Genomic DNA, 26,832 nt, shown 5'->3' with positions numbered 1-26,832 from the left:
AGGTGGTATTATGTCATTCTTGATGATTTCCCTATGTGGTTCATGATTCACATGTTGTCAAGATTGAGATATCTTAAATCCATCAAGCTCGTCATGGGAGTTATCTTGGGATATATTTCACCTAAAGCCTTCCCTAAGGATTGTTGCTATCTATGGTGCAAATAAATGATCCAAGCTCTTCTTTATCCTCCCGGCGAAATACTTTCTCGTCTCCTTGTTCAAATAAATACAATTCTTTTCCCGTGAGTGGCAGGTTTTCATCTCGTAATTTGAGATGTACTCCACAATACCATATCAAGCTTATCCTTTCATTGTTGGTTTTCCAACAAATCCGCTCGACCCGTTTCCTAAGGATGCCTTCTCAAACTCTTTTGTGATAGAAGTTGGCATTTGCTTCTCCATTCTTTTATTTCAATTATCTATATTATATTCTTTCGTTCCGGAGGCATTGTGAGGTTGATATTTTTCAACCCATCTTCTCGGATTGTCAGGACCATGTTTTGATCGTGCTTATCCTTTTAACAGGAGTGTTGTGCCCTTTTGCTCAAGTCTGTTTCGCTTTGTCAAGTCTTGCATCCTTTCTCAACCGGAGTGCTGCTCGAAGTTGTTCTTCCTTGTCCCTCTTTTATAACGGAGTGTTTTTCACTTTGTTTACCTCCGTTGTATTATTCTTTTCTATTGGTTCAACCTCCCAAGGTTCGTTGTTTCACTCGTTTGTCAAAGAAGCAACTTAGTTTTACCTCTTCTCTTTCTTTTCCGTTTTTTCCCTCCGGTGCCATTCTAGATCTCGGGACGAGATCCTCTCGTAGTGATGGAGTGTTGTAACGCCCCGAGACCGATGTGCTAGGTGTTGTCCAGTTATTCGCTGTTGTTGCCTTGTCATTGCTTGCGTGTCATGCATTGCATATCATGTCATCATGTGCATTTCATTTGCATACGTGTTCATCTCATGCATTCGAGCATTTTCCCCGTTGTCCGTTTTGCATTCCGGCGCTCCGTTCTCCTCCGGTGGTCATTTCTAGCTTTCTTTCGTGTGTGGGGATTAAACATTTCCGGATTGGACCGAGACTTGCCAAGCGGCCTTGGTTTACTACCGGTAGACCGCCTGTCAAGTTTCGTACCATTTGGACTTCGTTTGGTACTCCAACGGTTAACCGAGGGACCGAAAAGGCCTCGTGTGTGTTGCAGCCCAACACACCTCCAATTTGGCCCAAAACCCACCAAACTCTGCTCCATGTCCTAGAGCGTTCGATCACGATCGCGTGGCCGAAAACCGCACCTCATTTGGACTCTCCTAGCTCCCTCTATGCCTATATATACACCCCCATTCCAAATTCGCGGATCCTCTCCCCCTAACACTAAAATCCCAGATCCGCGCCGGCCGGACACGTCCGCCCCGGCCGGACGCGTCTGCTCCGAGCCGCCAGCCACCCCGCGCTCTCCACGTGGCAAGCCGCCGCCGTCCCCGCCCGCGGCCCGGCCGGCCCGCAGCCGGCCCCCGCCAGCCCGAGGCCGCCGCCGCCCGCGCCCTTCGCCCGCCGCCGTCGCCCTCCACTCCGGCGCCGCGCCGCCGCGGCCCACCCCGCCGGCCGCCGTCGCCACCTCGTCGCCCCGAGCCACCGCGAAGCTCGCCGGCGTCGCCCGGCCCGCAGCCGGCCCCGGCTCCGGCCACCGCGGCCCCCGGTGCCGCCGCCCCGGCCACTAGACGTCGCCCCCGCCGGCCGCCGTCCTCGTCTTTGCCGGAGTCGCCTCAGGAGGCGCGCCCCGACCCGGTTCCTACAGTGATACGAAACCCTAGATCCAGATCTGGGTAGTTTTTTTTCACCAAGTCCTCAGAATTTTTAGTCCAAGTGCTCCTGTTCGAGACTCCGTAACTTTGCATCCGTAGCTCCGATTTGGGAATATAGCATATCAAAATGTTCATCTCAGAGAGTACATCATTTCATTCCATTGCATAATTTTCGTTTGAGCTCATCTTGATGCCCGAAATGCTGTTAGAAAGAGGCTTCGTGAGTTATTTGTCAGATCTGCTAGTTCATCTTAGACTTTTGTCATTTTTGCCATGATTATTGTGTGCATGATATGCCTGTGAGTCCTCCATATGTTTTGTTAAGGGTCTTGTTATCTTTCCAGAGGTGCAACCCATGCATTTTTAGGATGTGTGTGGTGACTTGTGCAAGCTTGCAAACTGAGGCACCCGGTAAATCTGTTTTCAGGGACTTAGTAGTTTTCACTAAGTCAGGGATTATTTAGTTCATGATGCCATATGTTCTTGTTGTTTCCTAGTAATTCGTGCCTCTTTTGAGGATGATCAGTAAGGGAGTTTTGTTAATCTTGTAGTGCTCTATCAATCCATGTCTTTGTTTGCAATTATGGAGCACCCTAGCTTGAGTCGATCGAGCTCTACTTTTGCTTCGTTGTGAATCTGGGCAGATCGTCAACTTGTTTGAGATTTTGCCGATGTTATTGTAGTGGATCCGTGCATGCTATGCCTTTGTTATTGCCATGTCTAGCTTGTATTTTTTTCCTTCTTATGGGATGTATGCTTGCCTTGCCATGACTTGCACCGTAGTGAGTGCATCGAGCTCATTTACATGCCTTCGTGAGTTATATTTCAGCATGTCTCAGTTTTCACCAAGTCTGAAAACTGATTATGTTTTTGCTATGTTCGTGTGCTTGTTAGTATATTTTGTGATACCTTTTGGCTCAAGGTCACTAAGGGACTTTTATTAAGCTTGTTGAGTAGCTCCATGCCATGTCTTTCTTTGTCATGTTCAGGTCCTGTAGCATGTTGTTTTGTTGCTCCGAAGAGGGCTATATGATCTGAAATTCCAGACAAGTGTTAATTTCACTAAGTCTGAGATCTGTTTTACCATTTGCGTTTTTGCCATGCTTGTTTGAACCTGTTAATGGATGATTTGGACGTAGCTCAGTGCTAGACTTTTGTTAAGCATCTTGAATGCTTCCCTTCCATGTATTTTGATTGCATGTTTGGGTGCTATAGCATGTTCATCTCATTGCATTTAAATGCCTACTTGCTGTAAATTGCAGACCGGTGTCATTTTTGAATCGCTTGCCATTTCCAAACCGTAACTCCGATTCGGGCGATCTTTATATCGTTTTCAAGCGATTTCACCTCATCTTTCCAGTGGAACCCTTGGAATTCCAAGTTGAGGCCAGGTTCATGTATTTCCTGTCATATCTTGCATTTTGCATCCCGCATCACATCCCGCATAGCATATCATCATTTCATCATATTGCTTGGTATTGCACGTGGTTGATTCTATCCTTGTTGCTTGTTTGTATTGTTTGGGTAGAGCCGGGAGACGATTTTGCTAACGAGGAGCCCGTTGGGTTTGCTCTTGAGGATCCAGTCAACTCTGACAACTGTGCAGGCAAGATGATCATACCCTCGAAATCACTACTATTTTTTGCTATGCTAGTTTGCTCGCTCTTTTGCTATGCCATTGATACGATGCCTACCACCTTGCTTGCAAGCCTCCCAAATTTCCATGTCAAACCTCTAACCCACCATTGTCCTAGCAAACCGTTGATTGGCTATGTTACCGCTTTGCTCAGCCCCTCTTATAGCGTTGCTAGTTGCAGGTGAAGATTGGAGGCCGTTCCTTGTTGGAACATCTTTTATTTAATTATTGGGATATCATTATATTGCCATGTTATATTAAATGCATCTATATACTTGGTAAAGGGTGGAAGGCTGGGCCTCTCGCCTAGTGTTTTGTTCCACTCTTGCCGCCCTAGTTTCCGTCATATCGGTGATATGTTCCCGGATTTTGCGTTCCTTACGTGGTTGGGTTATAATGGGAACCCCTTGATAGTTCTCCTTGATTAAAGCTTTTCCAGCAATGCCCAACCTTGGTTTTACCATTCGCCACCTAGCCTCTTTTTCCCTTGGGTTACCGGAGCCCGAGGGTCATCTTATTTTAACCCCCCCCCCCCCGGGCCAGTGCTCCCTCTGAGTGTTGGTCCGAACTGAGCTGCCTGCGGTGCCACCTCGGGGAAACTTGAGCGTTGGTTTTACTCGTAGCTAGTCTCATCTGAGTGTGCCCTGAGAATGAGATATGTGCAGCTCCTATCGGGATTTGTCGGCACATTCGGGCGGTGTTGCTGGTCTTGTTTTAACTTGTCGAAGTGTCTTGAATTACCGAGACGCCGAGTCTGATCGGAACGTCTTGGGAGGAGGTCTATTCCTTCGTTGACCGTGAGACCTTGTCATGGGCTAAGTTGGGACTCCCCTGCAGGGATTGATCTTTCGAAAGCCGTGCCCGCGGTTATGGGCAGATGGGAATTTGTTAATGTCCGGTTGTAGATAACTTGAACCTTAACTTAATTAAAATGAATCAACTGAGTGTGTTACCGTGATGGCCTCTTCTCGGCGGAGTCCGGGAAGTGGACACGGTGTTGGAGTAATGTTTGCACAGGTTGTTCTCTAGCTTCTCGCTCGTGCTTTGCCTCCTCTTCTCGCTCTCTTTTGCGAATAAGTTAGCCACCATACTTGCTAGTCGCTTGCTGCAACTCCACTCATATTTTACCTTGCCATACCTATAAGCTTGAATAGTCTTGATCGCGAGGGTGCGAGATTGCTGAGTCCCTGTGGCTCACATATTACTATTACACCAGATGCAGGGCCCGATGATTCCGCTCCAGGAGACGCGTATGAGCTCAAGTGGGAGTTCGACGAAGACTCTCAACGATACTACGTTTCCTTTCCCGATATTCAGTAGTGGTGCCCAGTTGGGGGTGATTGGGACCGTGTCGCATGTTGGGTTCTCTTTTATTTTGGCGCCGTAGTCGGGCCATGAGTGTTGGTTGATGTAATGTTATTTATGTACTTGATTAACATGGCGAGTGTAAGCCAACTATGTTATCTCCCTTTTATTATTCATATTACATGGGATGTTTGTGAAGATTGCCTAACTTGCGACATATGCCTTCAATGCGATTATGTCTCTAAGTCGTGCCTCGACACGTGGGAGCTATAGTCGCATCGAGGGTGTTATAGATATCTAGAACATCAAGTAAAAGGTCGGACTTCGAAAGCTCAAGAATCCATAAGGAATAACTACGGAGGCAGATCCTGCGAGATCCTTATGGGGAGGTGACCAACTTCTTCAACCAGGATACTACAATAATAGGCCTTCCAGCTAGGTGTGTTGGCCACGACATCCACGTTACCGGTTATAGAGAGACCAACAATATAGTTCTTGGAGTACATTCCAACCATCATATTTTCCTGAGATTCAGATCTGGTTGGTGTTAGGATATTCCAGACCCATTCAGTCTAGAAGGAAAATGAGAGTTTGCAACACAATTTGACGAGATGATGTTGCGAGATTCTCAGGGAATGAACTACGATAGGAAACTCCAAAACATGAGCTGGTTCTGCTACAAACCTGTGGACACACTATCCAAGATGAGCATGACCATGTAGTAGTCTTATAGTAAAACACTATCGAGTTCAGGTGGGGAACCATCATCAAGGATTTTGAAGTCTTACGCAAGTCCATGGATTAGATCCCAAGCATAGACTTCTTTGCCTTGAACAATTCAATCAGTGGCTTGGTGTGCTAGGGAATACATATGGAGTGGAGGTAATTAATCTACCAAACCATAGAATACATTCACACATGCATAACTGACTTGGAATGGTACCAAGGAAAACAAAAACAATCTTTCTCGAACTCACGGCGGTAACTTGCACCAAATGCACATGAATTCGAGGAAGTCACTTCTTCCATTCAAGCATAAGCTTCATGAACGGAACACGAAGGCATTGCTTATAAAGTTTCCAACACTAGGTTGATGTTCAACATGAATCATGGGGGAGACAAAATGCTGCTGATGGGCTCAACAACAACTCATCAGAATTTCCATATCACTGGACTTCCACCATCATGTGAACACGATGATAGTATTGGTCAGACCAAAATATGTAATGGTGTATGCTCGAGGGATCAACCACGGGTAAGACAACATTACGAACATTGTTGGTTCTGATTTGACTTGACGATAGCCCATACTCAAGTCAAAGTTTTGACAAGGCAATAGATCCAACAACTGATCACGAGGACCAATTGGTGAAGATATCATCTTTCTTCAGTACACACACAAACACAAAGATATCCCTTCAGAACGAACCAAATTCGGCAAAGCCTTTTATCTTCCAACTCTCCAAGTTGTTGTTTAGCTTAACCAACTAGCTCAGGGGTATCCAACACAGATTCTTGGAGAAGGGGTGGTTTACAAGAACCAACTTGATCACGAACTCAACATAGCGGTCAGGTGACAACCTGGTAACACTTCTGAGAAAATATCCGGAAAATCACGAACCACCGATATGTTACTAAGCTCGAGAACAATCTTGCTTTCCAGAGCAAGACAATATGATCAGATAAGCGAGGAATGGAATAATCCTCACTCATTGATCGAGGAGTGCACCAGAAATAAGGACTAGGTAGCATGATCAGTCCTAGGATGGTGATTCAATAACCAACACGCTAAGAATGAGAATATTGTCCATTTACTACAAAGCAACGAGTTGCTCAGAGTATTGATTTCACACATCACAATTCACTTGTCGGCATTCCGGTTACAACAACACGGAACCGAGGAATGAATAATGATGGCGAGAAGTATCACTGTATCAAAAATTCATAAGAGATGGTGCAATTCCTATGATATTCTTGGCATGAATAGGGTAGAACTCCAAGGTAGAATAGAGCAAAAGCTGGATTGGCATTTTGATCTGCGGGATACAACTACTTTGACCCAATCCTAGATATGGATGAGGTACTGGAGTTTGTTTCTCCTAGTCATTCTGGAATAGAATGGCTTGACGGACCACAAGAATAATAGGCATCGATGAACACAAATGCACACATACTCTTGGCTATCAACTGATAGAAGATGGTCGGAATACAACTGAAGCGGAACAACTCGAGGAACATATAATTTTCTGAGTTGTGGATGCATAGATTAGTATGTCGAGCATAGCTCAACATTTCTTCCGGACAACAAATGCAGAAAGGTAGGACTGGCAGATTCACAATGCCGAATGGAGAACTCATCAAGAGCACTCTGGTTGTGATCTTTTGATACAACAAACTTATGCCATAAGTGGTTCATAGTATTTGGAAGAAGGAAATATCACGGACCTCGAGGACTATCGCAAAGGTTACTAATATCCTAAAGGAACTAGCAACACTATCAACATGAGGTAAGTAGGGTGAATCTCGGGTTCAAGAACCCAGGAATAGAATACCTACTACTAAATGGCATCACGGGATGCTTTCAAGAATGGTGGCCAGAATCATCAAACTGGGAACACAAAACATGGCTACATTACTAGGTGACTCCCTCAAACACCTAGGGTCATAATAATAGCTCCAACATATATGTCGAGGCAAAAAAGTTCCTCAACTCACCGATTGGTGTGATTAATCTGGCCCAAATGGACATCAGGAACATGGAGGAATGATTGTAAGTGCATCAGACTATCTAGAAACCTGGGATGACTCGGACAGCATAACGGATGTAAATGCTCATAAAAGGATTTGAGACATCCTGCAGAAATGGTGGCATAACCACTCAGAAACACAATGTCAAGGTTCCGAGACCAACTATGAACACACGGAAGTAGTAGAAACTGAACTGAGGCTTGAACTCAACAATCCTAGGCAACTATGGTTTAGTAACATGTCATCCTGATAGATAAATGAGAAGGCCTAGTTTCTTAACCCGTGTAGAATGAGAAGAGAATGACTTAGATCAGAGGGCATAAGGTAAAGAAGTAAAAATAGCCTTACGTTCCCTTCCACAATCAAGTCCCCTACATAACTAAAGCATTTCTAGACACAACTTCGACCGGTTGGCTTGGTAATCCTACAGGTAGTCAGGCTCTGATACCAAAACTGTCAGGACCCCGATTCCAAGTCACATCGATCTAGCTGGTAACACCTCATATCAATTTGCGGCCTCACGCACGGTATTCCCACGGATGTCGCCTTACCATGGCCCGGGACCGTTTGCGCCCTTTTGGCTCATGTATATGATAGTGTCACTAGCATCCATATGAAAGAGAACCCGGGCCGACATGGCTAGTCGTGAACCCAAAGCGGCACTAACCCATGGGGACAGGCATCCATGAATCAACTTCAAACATGTCGGTCAGCAGCGTGTGAATCCGGGCTGCAGCACTGGGCTAACAGGACTCCGGTAACCCGGGCTGTAGCAGGCTAGGCAGGATTCTGGAGGTCACCGCGTGACATTTCCCCGAAGGGACAGACATAGGAACAAAGTGAAACACATTCCGGCCAGTCAAGTGTCCTAAGCAGTAGTGCTGGGCTAGCAGGACTCCGGTGAACCGGGCTGTAGCGGACTACTATGGCTCATGGAAGCACAAGACTACATTTCCCCATAAGAGAGGCTGCCAAAGATAACAACTAGATTGTCGGATCCCACACATACCAAGCATTTCAATCATACACACAATATGCTCGATATGTGTAAATACAACATGGCATCACAACATAACTCTACGACTCAAGTATTTATTCATTAGGCTCCAAGGAGCCAGAAATACAAACATGGGTCTCATGACCCAACATTCAGAGCATACAAATCAAAACACATGTGGGAGCTTAACATGTCTGAGTATAGACATCTATAAATGAAAAAGGCTGAGAAGCCTGACTATCTACCAGATCCTGCCGAGGGCACAAGATCGTAGCTGAGGTATCAAGCTAAACTTCGAAGTCCACACGGAACTACTAGCGAGACTGAAGTCTCTCTGCAAAACATAAATTAAGAAAACGTGAGTACAAAGGTACTCAGCAAGACTTACATCAGAACTAGCTACATATACATCGGTATCAACAAGGGGGGTGGTGGAGTTTGACTGCAGCAAGCCAGCTTTGACTCAGTGGCTAACCTGAACTACGATTGCAAGCAACTCTTTTGAGGTGGCGCACACGAGTCCACATATTCACCATTCAATACATCACTATGGATCCGCTCCCGTCTCCCTATGAGAAGGCCATCCATAGCACTCACACTTATCTTGCAAGTTTTAGAGTATCCACTTTCACTTGTCTATGAACTGTTATAGGCAACCCAGAAGTCCTTTACCGTGGACACGGCTATTCGAATAGATCATTTATAACCCTGCAGGGGTGTACTTCTTCACACATGCTCTCGCCACTTACCACCATGTACACGTCGTGTATCTCGGCAACCTTCAAGCGGAAGCCTGGCGAGGGAGTCGGCCACGACCAGACTAACCACACAAGTCTCTAGTCCAGGTTTATCGCCTATTCGGGATCCATCCGCGAGGAGATCCGACCGGAGTTTCGCTCACAGCCCAAAACGATGTGTGCAGGGTTCCCGAGACACCAAACGGGCGCCCGGTACACCGTGCCACGGTGTATCTACCGCATCATAGCCCACCCCTAGGGTCAGCACTACGCATGGCCGCCAACACATATCCTACAAACACCAGAAACTAGTTGCAACTCCTGGACAGAGGACAAGGGCAGTTAATAAGTCGAGAGGGTCCATTGGTTTCGGGCCCAATGCGTGGTAGTAGCTGGTCATGGATCACAAACACAGAAATCGGTTCCTAAGAACGGTTTCAATGAGACAACCCACCATGTACTCCTACATGGCCTCTCACCGCTACCTTTACCAAATCATGTTCACACACTTAGCTCACACACAGTAGGACATGTTCACACACCTCCGATGAATCAGACCTTACTCAACTCTAAGCAGTAGCAGGCATGACAAACAAACATGGATGAGTAGGCACATCAGGGCTCAAACAAATCCTACTCATGCTAGTGGGTTTCATCTATTACTGTGGCAATGACAGGTCATGCAGAGGAAAGGGGTTCAACTACTGCAGCATGTAACAGTTGAATTGTTGTTGTCCTAATGCAGTAAAAGAGAGCAGGAGAGAGAGAGTGGGATTGTATCGGAATGAACAAGGGGGTTTTGCTTGCCTGGCACTTTTGAAGATATTATAGCTCTTCATCGGTGTCATCGAACTCATCGTCGGAAGCACGTCTATCGAGAGGGGACAAATACCGGCAACAGAGAGGGAGAGCACAATCAATGCAATGCTACAATATGATGCATGATCATGACATGGCAATATGCTGTGTTTTGGGCTAATGCAATAGGAAGTCATTTTAATTGAAGGGGAATTCAAAACTATATCAATTCCTACTCCAAACCTATTATGAAATTTGCCCTAATCATGTTTCATCCTAAACAGTGAGGTTAACTTGCTCAAACATGCATGAAAATGATACAAATGGATTCCTTGAATTTTTCTGATAATTTTTCATATATAATTTATTTCATTTGGAGTTACGATTGATTTTCTATGATTTTTAGAAGTTTAGGAAATTTTCTGGAATTCCTAAATTATTTTTAATCTAGAAATAACTTATTGCGTCAGCACTGCGTCATGCCTGCGTCAGCAAGTCAACAGCAGCGGTCTAGGTCAAACCTGACCAGTGGGGTCCACTGGTCAGTGACACAATGTTGTTCAGTGTCAATGACAGGTGGGGCCTGGTCAACGGTGACGTGGCCAGGTCAAACTGACATGTGGGACCGTGGGGTTAGTTTAGTCTAAACAGGAGCTAAGCAGTGTTAATTAGGCCGTGGGGCCCAGTAGTCAGTGGCTCTGGGGAGGGTTAGCTGGCGGTGATTAGCGCTAATCACGCGGCCACGTCGGCTCACCGGAGTCCCACCGGCGGCGACCAAATCTACGGCGGAAGCTCGCCGGGGTTGCGCTATGGACGCGCGAAGGCCACCAGAAGATAGCCCGAGCAGGCCCGCATCTAGCTAGCCGCACGGGAGGCCGCGTGGTCGCCGGATTCGACGAAGGCGAGCGCATCCGCGGTGGCCGGAGTTCGGACGTGGAAGGGGTCGACGCTACGGTGCACTAGAGGGGAAACCGAAGGGTGCTGCGGGCTCCTGGGAGTGCGGCGAACACGGTGACGCGCTCAGGCGCAAGCTGGGGTGGCCCTGGCCACGGCGGTGAGGAACTACGGCGGCGATGAGCTGTCGGGTCCGGTGGTTAGTGCGGCTATGACACGCAAACGAGGAAGAGAGGTGAGGGGAAACGACAAGGTGCTCACGGCGAGGCCGTCGGGGTGCTCAGCAGGCTCGGGGATGCGTCGAGGAGGGCACACGGTCGCCGGCGATCTCGGCGGACCGAGGAAGAAGAAGGCTTCGGGGTCGGTGCTTGGAGGCGTCCAGCGTCGCGTGAGTCGTCGAGGAGGCGTAGACGATGGAGGTGGAGCTCACGGGCATGTCAGAGGGGCGAGGGGATGGCTCTGGTGACGACTACGGCGAACGGCGGCGAGGATGGCGCTCGGCCATCACGGGAGAGGGTGAGGGAGACGAGGGGGAGAGAGGGGAGGGGTGCAGGAGGGTGCTGGGCGTCTTCGTGGCGCTCGGATGGGGACGAGGAGGCAGCAGGAGGTGGAAGCAGGAGGTGGCCGCGGGTGTGCGCGCCGGCGACACGCCTCTGCCTACTGGCAGAGGTGGGTGACGACTGGCACAAGCCAGGTGGGCTGGGCCAGCACAGGTGAGGCCCAGGTGGGTTTCTCTCTCTTTATTTTTCTTTTCTATTTTTCTGTAATCTTTGTGGCTTTTCTAAAAATACCTAGACCCTTTCAAAACTCACCAAACTGAACATGCCCACTGTATAGAATATATCCAACATGGAACATTTCAGTTTAGGATTACTTGGGCATTTAAAATATTTACTAGCATTTAAATGCCCAAATTCAAATAACATATGATTTAATCTAGTGACCTTTGGATGACCTAGAAAGTTTTGCACCATTTTTGTCAGAGGTTTTAGACCAAGACAAAGATGATGAACATTTTGAAGGGCATTTCAGGATCATTGAAAAAAATAATTTAGTAACCCTAGTTGGATTAAGTGGTGCTGGGGGTTTCTGCCATCCCCATTTCAACTTTCTGAGGAAAAGTAAACATGATGCATGGAGGTTATGCAAGGATAGGCAAGACTAAGCTAGGGCTGTGACAAGGGGTCTATAGGGAGACACTCTTCGAGTTGAATCCACAATGCATTCCATAGATAATCTGACTACTTTTATGTTTCCATGAATCTTAGATTCTGAACAGCATCATAATGATTATGAGCTTGCGCGCATGAAAAGAATAAAGCAGAACAATGTCATGGCTGTCAAACTTGGCATTAAGGGACTGAAATCAAGTCTAGATGCAATGCAATGCAAACGCTCTCCAACTATAGATTCATTCTCAGAATATGATCCTAATAGTGATTCTGAGCTAGAGGGAGACCTAAGTCAATGTAGCTCCCTAGTGGAGGAGTTAGAGGCAGATGCCCTATCTTATTCACCCATCCAGGTGCTTGCTCTAACTTTCCAAGGTTATATTGGTCGCACATATCTTGCAACTGATGCTTTGCATTGCTTCTACTTTGTTGCACTGCCATTAGCTTCGTTTACACGTCACGTATGTGAATACACCCTGCCTATCCATTTTCAGTACATATTCCATCTTTCATCATACCATATTTATCCATTTAAATGTTGTTCTTGTGTATCAGACATTCAAAAGGAAGAGGGAGATTGCTGATCACAGAGGAGCATGTGCAAAGTATTTGGAAAAGCTTGTGACACCTGATAAATCAAATAGCCCATTAGGTGTAGTTGCAATATCACCTGACCCAAAAAACACCCCAACTCCAGCAAACTCTAGCCCTACTACACTGGTCATTTCTGATGCCCCAACTCAGCAGACCCCAGCTGCAGCAAACAGTATGATGATGCCAGTTGACATAGCACCAGCTCTACGACGCAAAACCCCCATTCCAGCAAAGAGTACACCAAATCTAGTTGCCAAATCCCTTTTCGAACTAGAGAGAGCCCCAATTGCAGCAAATAGGACCCCTGTTGCATTTCTTCCCAGTTTAGAAGATGAAGCTTATATTGTTGTCAGGAACTATGTGTGCATCTTTCCTTCATGGAAATATTATACCGCAGACACAAAACAATTTACAGTCTTCCTCCACAACTTACATGTAAGTAATATACTAATGTTATTCATGGTAATTACTGCATATGTTTCTGCTGACAGAAGACACAAGATTTCATTCTTTTAAATAGGCGAGGACCAAACTGGATTGTCAAGACGAGCAAGTGTTGGTTGCGCTTTTCAAGCACTCGATGATGAAGTATCTTTCATACCTAAGGAAAGCGTACTTTGATGGCAAGCCTCTAACAAAATTTCTGTAAAGTGTCTGGTGCTACATTTATTGGACGGTGACTGGAATAATCTTGTTACACATTGGTCTCGTCTGGACCGTAAGGTACTATCTATGATATCACATCACAATTTGAACTACATTTCTACATTTGCCTTAATGTCTCACTTGTATGAAAACTGCTAGCAAAAGAACATTCATTCTCAAGGGACCACAGAATCTCGTAACTATACTGCACATTGCATTGCTCTTGTGAGTACCTCTTGCCCTGTATGACCATACTTACTTTCACAGCTGTTTCATTACGTAGCATCACTGCACATGTTAGCCTCGTTATCGTCCATTTGGTGGACATTATAAGATCCGTATGGACTCTTACATAAATTTACAATCAACCCGATCCTTTTGAAGAGCTTTAGCTCTGCAGTCCTCTTGTAAGGACTGAACGTCGTCTATCATTGTACTTGCCCTATGAGGGATTGGTGCAGAAGTGTAGCCCATTTCTCTTGCCAGTACATTTTATCCTATAATGCTTGTACTTCCAGGGATTGGTAGTTGATTATGTAGCATCAATTTTCATATTATCTTCATTATCCTCTATCCCTTCCAGTATTATCATATCTATAATTACTCTCTACAAAATATAGAGTACAGGCAATGATTATGAAGAAGATTTTGTGCTGAAATTCTTGAGTTATCCTTCCCTTGACATGGAGAAGGGCATTATAAAGCCGGTATTAACTGTTAATGTAAGTCAGTCCTTCTAAAGCCTTTATCCTCAACTGTTGTTTAATTTGCTCATACTCCCTATCGTTTACTGCTGTTTAGTTTGCTGTTTCTATCAAAATGCATGTTCGCAAAAACCGTAAGTTCCAAGTTTTACTTGTAAAACCAAATTCCTTATTCATACCATGCCCATTACTCAATACTCCCTATATGTATGCTTGTTTTGTGGATCTATAATCCAGTGTGTGGTGAAGCAGCCCACGTTTGCACCTTGTTATCTCCTGTTTTATCTTACTGATGTGGTTGATGATATGGACAACATGCCATGCACATTAACAAAAATAGATACAATGATTGTCTTTGCCCTTCATCTATGCTTGTTATGTTGATATGGTAATCCAGTAGTGTGGTGAAGCTCCCCGCATTATGAACAATGCCAAATTATGCTATTGATATTTTGAACTTACTCTTTATTTTCTAATTTGAATTGGATGGAATTGACAACACAGTTATCATCTTTGTTTATACACATGCAAAACCTGTCATCTGTCTGCTTGTTTCAGGGTGATATACCTAATGGCATGCACAAGTCTGTTGAAGGCTGTGAGACAAACCCAACATATATTGTAGCAAAGAAGGCAAAACATCTTGAATATAGCGACACAACCCCAAAGTCTTGTCTTGATGCAGTGTTCAAGTTACATGAGACTAGCAGTCACACAAGCTCACACAATTCGTTGTCTGAATCAATTCGACTTCTTCAGTCCCAAGTTCTAGCAGAAAGGCATTCTGCAACTCAACTTTGACTTGAAGTGAACACCAATGAGAACCTCATTGCTAAACAGCTACACCTGGAAGCTATGACCAACATGCTTGGCCGATCTCACAGCCTTGCTCAGCAGCTTGCACAGCAGCTCCCGCACAAGGCTAACCTTTCTTGAACTGTCTTGGAAGTGGTCTCGGTTCAGTATTATTTTGTTACGTTGCAATGGTGCCCAGTTTTTGTAATTTGCTTCTTCATTGCGCTTTATGATCACTGGTGGCGAACTTCGATGCCCAGTGGATGTAATATACCATAAATTCTTTATTGTATAGTGTAGGATTATTCTAAGTTACAATGCCATAATTTCTTTATTGTATAAAGTAGGTTTGTTCTTAATTCCTACTATTTACTACCATCATTCGCTATCATAAAAAAATCTGATGTAGTCGACCTGGCCGAAACATTCGCCTGTAATGGGCCTGGTTTTTGGCGGGCCACAATTGGGCCGGCCTGCATCTTTCTTGGGCCTGAATGGCCATTGGGGCCTTCACACTTTGCGCCAGGCCCACAACTTACTTAGGCCTATATTCGACCCAAATTTTAGTTGGGCCTTTTGTGGACCCAGTGCTTAGTTTGGCCCATGGGCAGCACGGGCCATTCCCAGGCCGAAAGACACACCGGGCTGAAATGGGCCCATGTCTACATCGGGCGTCTAATAGGCCGAAAGTCACTGGGTCATAATTGGGCCCAAATATTCAGCGAACAATTAATGGGCCAGATCTAGCTTTGGGCCGTAAATGGGCCTTTATTAAACAGGTCGTTATTGGGTTGGCCCACTAGTACCTGAGTAAGTACTATGGGCCTTTGACTGGGCCGACCTTTTTAACCTATATGGGCCTTTGTTGGGCCCTGCCATGTGTCGACGTATCATAGGCATGTCTCCTCCAATGGACGGATGACATCTAGCACACCGAGGAGCAAACATGTGTTTCCTCCGGCCAATGAGAATTTTACACATGGAAAATCTCCATTGGTCCGGGCTGTTAACGGGTTATCGAATCCAAAACCGGACTCGATAGCTTAACGACGACCCGTTACGGTCGATGCCATGTGTCGGTCACCCTTCACAAAAGCACTTCTATGACGCGTGATTTATCGTCATGGAAGTGGACACTTCCGTGATGATAATTTTGGTAATGTCATGGAATACTTCTACGACAGCACAGGTATGACTATCTTGATTCTGTCAAAAAATCGTCATGGACATACATGCATGACAGAAAACGTGACCTACTATGACAAACACGTATCATCATGGAAGTGTATTCTTTTGTAGTGCTTTGAGTCAGTGGGGGTGGCATCTCACCAAGGCGTGTTGTAAGACTGACCAAGAAGAATCACTACCTTAGTCGTATAACCTCTCTTGTTGTTGGCTCAAAGTCATGCATGGAAGTCCACACGCGGCCCCACAAAATAGGCTAGCTTGTCATCGATAACCACGCAAGGGAGTGCTTGAAGACAACCATTGTATGCATGTGACCCAATGCAAACATATGTATGAAGTGTCATGTGGTGTTCGAATATACACTACTGCAGGTTGCTGCTAACGCGACACTACAATCAGAGATCCTTCGACAAAACTGTGTGCGATGCAATAATCGCAAACGGTGGTGGAAAAATCCCGTCAAAAAAGGTGCAAAATGTGTGCGATGGAGGATGCATCAAACATGGTTTGGATTTTAGTAGCGTGTGCGATGTAGGGCATACGGTTCAGTTCAATTAACTGTTTGTGATGAGAAGGAACAAAAGAAACGGGCAACCAGATCAAGGTGTGTGCGATATACAACATACGGTTCACTCGGATGAATTGTTTGTGATTAGGCAACACAAAAGAAATGGTCAGCCAGATCAAAGGTGTGTGCGATATACGGCATGCGGTTCACTCGGATGAATTGTTTGCGTTGACACAAGAGAACATAAACGGTTCAATATAACAAGATGTGTGTGATACGCGGCAAACAGGTCTGTAATCATAAATGTGTGCGAAGACCGATAATAACACAGACGATTGCTGCCAATAAGACATGTGTGTTGTGCGATAGGATTGCATATAGAACAACAACATTATATACACACTTATAAGGACATGGTTGCATAATCAAATTAAACATCCACTTACATAGGTGGCTACTACAACCATGGCATTTGCACACACCAAAGTAAACTATTACATGCATAATTACATAGGTGGCTACTACATACATGACATTTCCACACACCAATAAAGTAAACTATACTATACATACATGATTAACTAGCATAAACGATCATCTAATCATCATCTACTTCTTGTGACGCTTGCTCTGCTTGTGGCTCGATCCGGGCTCATCGATTTGGGTAACGAGGCACTTCCTCATGTCATCGATACGCCTATGCATCTCGTAGCATGTATACACGCTCTTGGCAGTGAACCTGAGGTGAGGTTCATCCAGTTGCCGCATCCAGGCAAGTGCTAGGATAGGGGACTTGTTCTCTGGGCATCCTGCTTCATCTTTTCTTAGTAGGGGTCGATGAGGGCCGAGGCGAGTTTGACCATGTAGCGACCCGACCTCAGATGGTCAAGTCTCTGTGCTTCAGTGTCATCCCTGGATCAGTAATGCTGACACACACAGTACTCGAAGGATTTAAACAGAGTAGCAATCACACACTTATTACATCGAATGTCTCAAGAGAGAACTTATTACAATAATATGGCTTAAGGCCATCTAATACGATAACAATGGAAGGCTTGGAAGATAAAGTGAGTCCATCAACACCAACGGCATAACTGAGCTGCGCGGCAACGACCTAACGAACCTTACTCCTCGTTTGAAAAGTCTGCAACATAATACGTTGCAGCCCGAAACGGGTCAGCACATGGAATATGCTGGCAAAGTAACACAGTAGAGCAAGAACAAAATAAGGCTATCACTACATGCATATTTGGCTGGTGAAAAGCTCTATGGTTACAGTTTTGCGAAAAGCCAATTTTTCCCTACAACATAGGAATAGATTTTACTTTTACTATCATGGTAGTTGAAACATCATTGAGAAGGTTCCCCCAACTCAATCCCAATTAAAGTGATTAACTACCCAACAATATTAATTAAACATGATGAGATACATGTGATAACCTAAGTACTAGATACTCAAGAATTGTCCATAACCGGGGACATGGCTAACCATGATTAGATTGTACACTCTACAGAGGTTTGCGCACTTTTCCCCACAAGACTCGATCTCCTCCGTTGGATTTCTCGCACTACAGGGTGTTTGAGAAACGGATGACCGAGACACAGTCTTTCAGAAACATTAACTCTCTACTCCGGACAGACCATACCAAACCTACATCCCACTACCTGCTGATCTGCCTCTTCAAGAGCTTCACGTACCTTACTCAACTACGCTAGAGCCCATAATAGCTTCTGGCTGCACACGGAAGTTTCTAGCATGAATCATCTCAGTTCCCTTTGAGCCTGGGTGGCGGTCCATAGGAAGATCACACCGGTACTCCGGGATTTCCAAAAAAATACAGGCAACACTGGGTACTCTAGGTGCCTCCATCCACCCAGTTGTTTGATTAAGTTGCCACCTTAAGTTGAACCATTAATTTAACAATCTCACATCTGTCATGGATTTCACTCAAACCCAAACCACGTCTACGAGCATAGCATAGCATAGTAATATAAGCAACACGTAGAGTAACTCCCAGGGGTTTGAATGTAACAGGGCAATAGGTTCTACCTCATCAAGTACTTCCCAACCCACAAGTTAATGACGTCCTAATCATGTAATGTTTGAGGATTGGAACTAATGCATAAAAACTAGGTGATAAAGGGGTATGATCAAAGCATTACTTGCCTTGCTGACGATCTGCAAAACTTAGGGACTCGTAGTAGCACGCTTCACACTCCAAGTGTTCTATCGCAAGAAAACAATAGCATACATAAGTAACAAGCAACGATGCACAAGCAAAACTCAAATAAAAGAGGTTGACCAGAAAGTTCAAGTTAAGAACTCTGGTTCGCAAAAATAATCAAATCAAACGGAGCAACGAAACTCAAACGGCGAAAGAGAGAAGCTTCGTTTACTAATCTGAAACTAGGTCAAATTTTATAGTAGAGAAAACTTGTTTGAGTTGGTTAAACGAAAAGAGGGTTTTGAGACAAAACTCCAGGCGCTTGAATCGCCTGATTCTGACTAACGAACAAAAAGATAAACAGAAGCAAAGATCGGATCAGAAATCGCGATCAGAGAAAATCGCGGATTAAATCCGATAAAAGAAAACTAACGAACAGACTAACGAACGAGCGTTCGTTAGTTGTATATAACGGGCGAAGAACCATTCGTTAAAACGAACGTTCGGACAAACGTCCGCTAACTAGAAGAACCGAGAAAAACTGGCGATCCGAAAAAAACGAATCTAGGGTTTTCAAAAAAATCGAACGGTTTTAGAAAGAAAAAACGGCGGCGGATCCGGCGGCTACCTTCGGCGAGGGGCTCCGGTGGGGCGGGGTGCGGGCGGCGGGGCGGCGGCGGCGGCGGGGCTCGGCTGCGGCTGCGGCGGTGGTGAGGCAGGCGGCGGCGGCAGCGGCTGCGGCACCAGCGGCTTGGGGCGGCAGGGCAGGCGCGGTGGGGTGGCGGTTTGGGCGGCGGGGTGGCGGCTTGCCTGGGCGAGGGGGCGCCCGGGGAGGAGTCCGTGTTGGACTCTCCTTGGCGTCCGTGCCGGGCACGGTGGCGCGGGCAAGGGAGGCGGTGGCGCGGGCGGGCCGGCCTGGCTCGGTTGGGCCTTAGGCCTAGTCGGGCGCGGGAACTCGTTTTTGTAAAAAAAACTTCGCCGACCGAAATAAAATCTTAGAAAAAAAAATAAATAAAAATCTAAAAATGCCAAAACAAATTTTCACCGTCTAAATAAAATATCTAGGACGAGTTGAACATTTTCTTGGCCCTAAAATGCAATTTTGAAAACGTGCAATTTTTTCTAATGCAACAGAATTGCTATAAAATCCAAATGGAACAAATATTTGATTTTAATATTTTTCCTCCAACATTTCATTTATTTTGGAGAAGTCATCTTATCTCCTCTCTTGTATTTTAATATGAAATATTTTCGTAGAGAAAAATAATTAAAACCAAAATCCTCGTTTCAAAATTTGATAAAAGAATCAAATATGAAAACCGGGAAATCCCCAACTCTCTCCGAGGGTCCTTGAGTTGCTTAGGATTTCGAGGATTACGGAACGGAAAGCAATAAAACCTGATGTGCAATGATGATCTAATGTATAACATTCCAAATTGAAATTTTGGGATGTTACAAACCTACCCCCCTTAAGATGAATCTCGCCCTCGAGATTCGGGCTGGCTAGAAAATAGGTGCGGGTGGTCTTTGCGGAGATCATCCTCTCGTTCCCAGGTGGCTTCATCCTCGGTATGGTGGCTCCACTGAACTTTACACAACTTGATAACCATACTTCGGGTGATTCTGCTGGCAAACTCAAGAATCTTAACTGGTTTCTCCTCATAAGTCAAATCACTGTCCAACTGAATCGCCTCCAGGGGTACTGTAACTCTTAGCGGTATATCTGCCATCTCGGCATGACACTTCTTCAGCTGTGAAACGTGGAACACATCGTGGACTCCTGACAATCCCTCAGGTAACTCCAACTTGTAGGCAACTTCTCCCATCCGTTCCAAAATGCGATACGGTCCTACAAATCTCGGGGCTAACTTTCCTTTAACTCCAAAACGTTTCACTCCTCGCAAGGGAGATACTCGGAGATATGCTCTGTCTCCAATTTCGTAGATTACCTCCTTGCGTTTTGGGTCTGCATAACTCTTCTGCCTGGACTGAGCAATCTTCAGTCGGTCTCGGATCAATTTTACCTTCTCCTCAGACTCCTTGATCAAGTCTGGTCCATACAACTGTTCGTCTCCTACCTCATCCCACATTAAGGGTGTTCTGCATCTTCGTCCATACAGGGCTTCAAACGGTGCCATCTTCAAACTGGCTTGATAGCTATTGTTGTAGGAAAACTCTGCGTATGGCAAATTTTCATCCCAACTAGATCCATAATCTAGTGCACAGGCTCTCAACATGTCCTCCAAAATTTGGTTCACTCTCTCGGTTTGTCCATCTGTCTGCGGGTGAAAAGCTGTGCTGAACTCTAACCTTGTTCCCAAAGTCTGATGTAACTGATGCCAGAACTTTGAAGTAAACTGTGTTCCTCAATCCGATACGATGGTCCTCGGAACTCCATGCAGACATACGATCCTGGACATATATATCTTGGCCAACTTTGCACTTGTATAGGTGGTTTTCACTGGGATGAAGTGAGCTACTTTGGTCAAGCGATCAACTACTACCCATATGGAATCGTATCCTGCTTTGGTCCTGGGCAATCCGGTGATAAAGTCCATGCCCAGTTTATCCCGCTTCCATTCGGGTATCGGCATAGGCTGTAACAGTCCTGCTGGCTTTTGATGTTTCGCCTTAACTCTCTAACATGCATCACATACGGCGACATACTCGGCAATATCCTTCTTCATGGCGGTCCACCAGAAACGTTCCTTCAAATCCAAATACATCTTGGTGTTTCCGAGGTGTATCGAGTATGGTGAGTCATGGGCCTCTTGAAGTATTAACTTCCTAATCTCCTGGTTTTTGGGCACATAAACTCGGTCCTCAAACCATAGGGTATCGTGCTCATCTTCACGAAAACCTTTGGCCTATCCTTTGCTCATCTTCTCCTTTATCTCAGCAATCTCCTTGTCCTCTTTCTGGGCTTCCCGAATCTTGTCCAGCAATGTCGACTGGACCTCCATTGTTGCAATAAATCCTCTAGGAACAATCACCAATCGAAGTTCCATGATGTCCTCTGCTAATTCCTTCGGCAGTCCCCTACTTTCAAGGATATTAGCATAACTCTTCTGGCTCAAAGCGTCAGCTACGACATTGGCCTTTCCTGGATGATAGTGTAGTTTCATGTCATAATCCTTTATAAGATCCAACCATCTCCTCTGTCGAAGGTTCAGTTCCTTCTGGGTGAAAATGTATTTCAAACTCTTATGGTCCATGTACACATCACAATGGTTTCCAATAAGGTAATGTCTCCAAGTCTTCAATGCATGCACTACGGCTGCTAACTCCAAATCATGCGTGGCATAGTTCAACTCATGAGGTTTTAGTTGTCGTGAGGCATATGAAACAACTCTCCCATCCTGCATAAGCACACATCCAAGTCCTAAGCATGAGGCATCGCAGTACACTTGGAACTCCTTATGTATATCTGGCAGTGTTAGCACTGGCGCTGTAGTCAAACATTTCTTCAATTCCTGGAAACTTGCTTCGCAATCTTCTGTCCATTTAAACTTATTATCCTTCTTCAACAGTTCAGTCATTGGCTTTGCAATCTTGGAAAAATTCTCGATGAATCTCCACTAGTATCCTGCGAGTCCAAGAAAACTGCGGATCTCGCTAACTAAAACGGGTGCCAACCATTCAGTGACTGACTGAATTTTGCTAGGGTCTACTGCTATACCTTCTCCTGATATAACATGTCCAAGGAACCTGACTTCCTTCAACCAAAATTCACATTTGCTAAACTTAGCATACAACTGGTGTGCCCTGAGTTACTCGAGAACTAAGCGCAAATGCTCCTTGTGCTCCTCCTCGTTCTTTGAGTATACCATAATATCGTCAATAAACACCACAACAAACTTGTCCAAATACTCCATGAACACCTTGTTCATCATGCTCATGAAATAGGCAGGGGCATTAGTCAGTCCAAATGACATGACCGTCTACTCGTATAATCCATATCGTGTTGTGAATGCTGTCTTCGGTATGTCCTTCTCTCGTATCTTCAAGAGATGATACCCCGATCACAAATCGATCTTCGAAAACACTTTAGCTCCTTGCAACTGATCAAACAGATCATTGATCATCGGAAGTGGGTACTTGTTCTTAATCGTCACTTCATTTAATGATCGATAATCAACAACCATCCTCAGGGATTTATCCTTCTTCTCAACCAAAAGTATTGGGGCTTCCCAAGGTGATGAACTTCTTCGGATGTATCCTTTCTCCAATAATTCCTTGATTTGTTTCTTAATTTCTTCCAGATCATTTGCGGGCATCCGATAGGGTCTCTTGGATATTGGTCCTATACCTGGCAACAGCTTTATCAAAAACTCAATGTCTCTATCCGGTGGCATGCCTGGTAACTCCTCTGTAAAAACATCCGGGTAATCCTTCACTACAGGCACTTCCTCCTGAACAACTCCCGTAAGGGCATTCACTTGAATCCTCCTAGGCACATGCCTAGATACATACTTAATCCTTTTTCCTTCCGGGGTGGTGAGATAAATCGACTTACTAGCACAGTCAATGCTTCCTCCAAACTTTGACATCCAGTCCATACCCAATATCACATCCAGTCCTTGTGACTCCAAGATAATTAGGTTGGACGGAAAAACATGTGTACCAATGGTTAAGGGTATCTGGTCACACCATCGGCTGGCCATATACTCTGCTCCGGCTGAACTTACTAAAAGAGGGGTCCTAAGGGTTTGGGTTGGTAGTTTAAACTTACCCACGAATCCCCTTGATATGTATGAATGCGATGCACCAGTATCGAAAAGAACAAGAGCGGTAAATGACTTAACCAAAAACTTACCTATTACCGCGTCCGGCTGCTCTTCAACCTCCTCCACGTTAACGTGGTTCACTTTTCCTTTATTGAATGGATTTGGCTTCTTCCCAGCGCTCCCATTTCCATTTCCATTCTTTCCTTCAGGGCACTCCGTGGCGTAGTGTCCAGTCTTCCCGCACTTGAAACATGTAACATGACTTAAGTCCCTTTTGGCGGGTGTGGCTCGGTTGGGGCGGTTATGGTTATTGTTGGTTCCGATCCCATTCCCATTCTTAGAACCATTGTGGTTATGCGATCCTCCTCCAGTGTGGTTGTGACCTCCATGGTTATGAACAAGTCCTCCCAAGTTCGGGCTTAGGCGAGGTTTCTGCTGAGCTCCTGAGTTATACTTCCCTTGTCCATACTTCCTCTTGCGGCTCTCATTCTGTTGTTGCTTCCCTTCAATCATAAGAGCCTTATCTACCAACTCCTGGTAGTTGTTGAAGGTTGCTACCATCAACTGCATACTCATCTCATCATTCAGCCCTTCCATAAACTTCTCCTGTTTCGCTGCATCTGTGGCCACATCATCAGGGGCGTAGCGAGATAACTTGCTAAACTCATCCACGTACTGAGCCACAGTACGGTTCCCCTGGCGTAGGTTGCGAAACTCCCGCTTCTTCCTCTGCATAGCTCCAGTTGAGACATGGGCGGTGCGGAAAGCTTGCTGGAACTGGTCCCAAGTGACATTGGCTATAGAAAAAGTGGCTGTGTAATTCTCCCACCATGAGGCTGCTGGTCCATCCAATTGATGTGCGGCAAAGCGCACCTTCTCAGCATCTGTGCAACCTGCGGTGTTCAACTCCCTTCCAATACAACGTAGCCAATCATCAGCAACTATAGGCTCGGTGCTACTGGAAAACACCGGCGGCTGTAACCTTAGAAAACGGACTAGGTTGTCCATGGGCGGCGGGTTGTTGTTGTTGTTGTTGTTGTTGTTGTTGTTGTTGTTGTCCTGGTTCTGAACTAGCAATTGCATCAATGTATTCTTCTATTGGATCAACTGGGTGAGCTCCGGTGGGAAGGCAAAACCGGTGTCACATCTCGGACGCATCTGAGGGGTTTAGATGGAAGAGATTTAGAATAGAAAAGAGGTCTAATGAGAAAACACTACCCATATGCACATGAGACAAACAATCATTTCACTCAATCAATCAAGCAAGGGCATACAAACGATCTAGAACTATCGCACAAGTGCTCAACTACTACTAAATACATTGGGGAATACTAGTGATATATGGTAGTCATCTAGAAATTTTGATTGGTGGAAGACTCCATGATTTCTGCTCCAGCTTCGTCTTCATAGTCATCATCACTAGGATCGGAATCGGTGTCGTCGATGATGATGTAGTTTTCCGGGCAAGTGGGATCTTCGTCTTTGTCTCCCGGTGCTGGTCCTCCCATGATTACTCCGATCTTATTGACTAGGTCGTCATTCTTCTCCAATAGTGTCTTGATTTCCTCCTCATATCCATCGCGTGTAAACTTGAGTTCTTCCTCCAGTTCGATGATCCTAGTCTTCGCCTTCTTCAAGTCCATCATGTCCGTGCTCATCTGGTTCTCCTGGCGTAGAATTTGTTGGTTTAACTCCTGGATGAAAGCTGCAATGGATCTATCCTTCTTAGTGTTGATTACTTCCCATTGCTCGTCTCGGTGCCCACATATTTGGTAAATAGTGTCCTTAAGCTCCCTGTTGTAAACTTCTCCAATGCGTCCCATGGTGATGTGAGCTGCCATACTCCTGCCTAGACTCCAGGTGGGTGCTTCGAAAGAAAACTCTATGGGTTTAGAAGTTGGCGAGAACGTCCTTCCTGGAACTTGTACTTGAATCATCCAGCGCTCCTCTTCAGGTAAAGTGGTGTTGTACGTCCCGGTGAAGCTTGGTATTCCAATGTTCAAGTACCTAGTGACTTCCTTCAAGTGACGTCCAAAAGGTGTGTCTTCATCTGGTTGTGCAAACTTGTTCTTCATCTCCGTCATCCTAAAGAGTAGAAAATGGAGAGGAGTCAGAAATGAGAAGAGAGGTGTGACCTAGGGTTTATCTTAGTGGTCGTGTCCTACACTCAGCGTGTCCTCTAATACCATCTTGTAGCGACCCAACCTCAGATGGTCAAGTCTCTGTGCTTCAGTGTCATCCCTGGATCGGTAATGCTGACACACACAGTACTCGAAGGATTTAAAATAGAGTAGCAATCACACACTTATTACATCGAATGTCTCAAGAGACAACTTATTACAATAATATGGCTTAAGGCCATCTAATACGATAACAGCGGAAGGCTTGGAAGATAAAGTGAGTCCATCAACTCCAACGGCATAACTGAGCTGCACGGCAACGACCTAACGAACCTTACTCCTCGTCTGAAAAGTCTGCAACATAATACGTTGTAGCCCGAAACGGGTCAGCACATGGAATATGCTGGCAAAGTAACACAGTAGAGCAAGAACAAAATAAGGCTATCACTACATGCATATTTGGCTGGTGAAAAGCTCTATGGTTACAGTTTTGCGAAAAGTCAATTTTCCCCTACAACAAAGGAATAGATTTTACTTTTACTATCATGGTAGTTGAAACATCATTGAGAAGGTTCCCCCAACTCAATCCCAATTAAAGTGATTAACTACCCAACAATATTAATTAAACATGATGAGATACATGTGATAACCCAAGTACTAGATACTCAAGAATTGTCCATAACCGGGGACACGGCTAACCATGATTAGATTGTACACTCTGCAGAGGTTTGCGCACTTTTCCCCACAAGACTCGATCTCCTCCGTTGGATTTCTCGCACTACAGGGTGTTTGAGAAACGGATGACCGAGACACAGTCTTTCAGAAACATTAACTCTCTACTTCAGACAGACCATACCAAACCTACATCCCACTACCTGCTGATCTGCCTCTTCAAGAGCTTCACGTAACTTACTCAACTATGCTAGATCCCATAATAGCTTGTGGCTGCACATGGAAGTTTCTAGCATGAATCATCTCAGTTCCCTTTGCACCTGGGTGGCGGTCCATAGGAAGATCACACGGGTACTCCGGGATTTCCAAAAAAATACAGGCAACACTGGGTACTCCAGGTGCCTCCATCCACCTAGTTGTTTGATTAAGTTGCCACCTTAAGTTGAACCATTAATTTAACAATCTCACATCTGTCATGGATTTCACTCAAACCCAAACCACGTCTACGAGCATAGCATAGCATAGTAATATAAGCTACACGTAGAGTAACTCCCAGGGGTTTGAATGTAACAGGGCAATAGGTTCTACCTCATCAAGTACTTCCCAACCCACAAGTTAATGACGTCCTAATCATGCAA

The sequence above is a fragment of the Triticum urartu genome, chromosome 4A (genome assembly GCF_056163025.1).
Source record: "Triticum urartu cultivar PI428250 chromosome 4A, HENAU_Tu73, whole genome shotgun sequence".
Classification (NCBI taxonomy): Eukaryota; Viridiplantae; Streptophyta; class Magnoliopsida; order Poales; family Poaceae; genus Triticum; species Triticum urartu.
Note: the sequence above shows the minus strand (reverse complement) of the source record.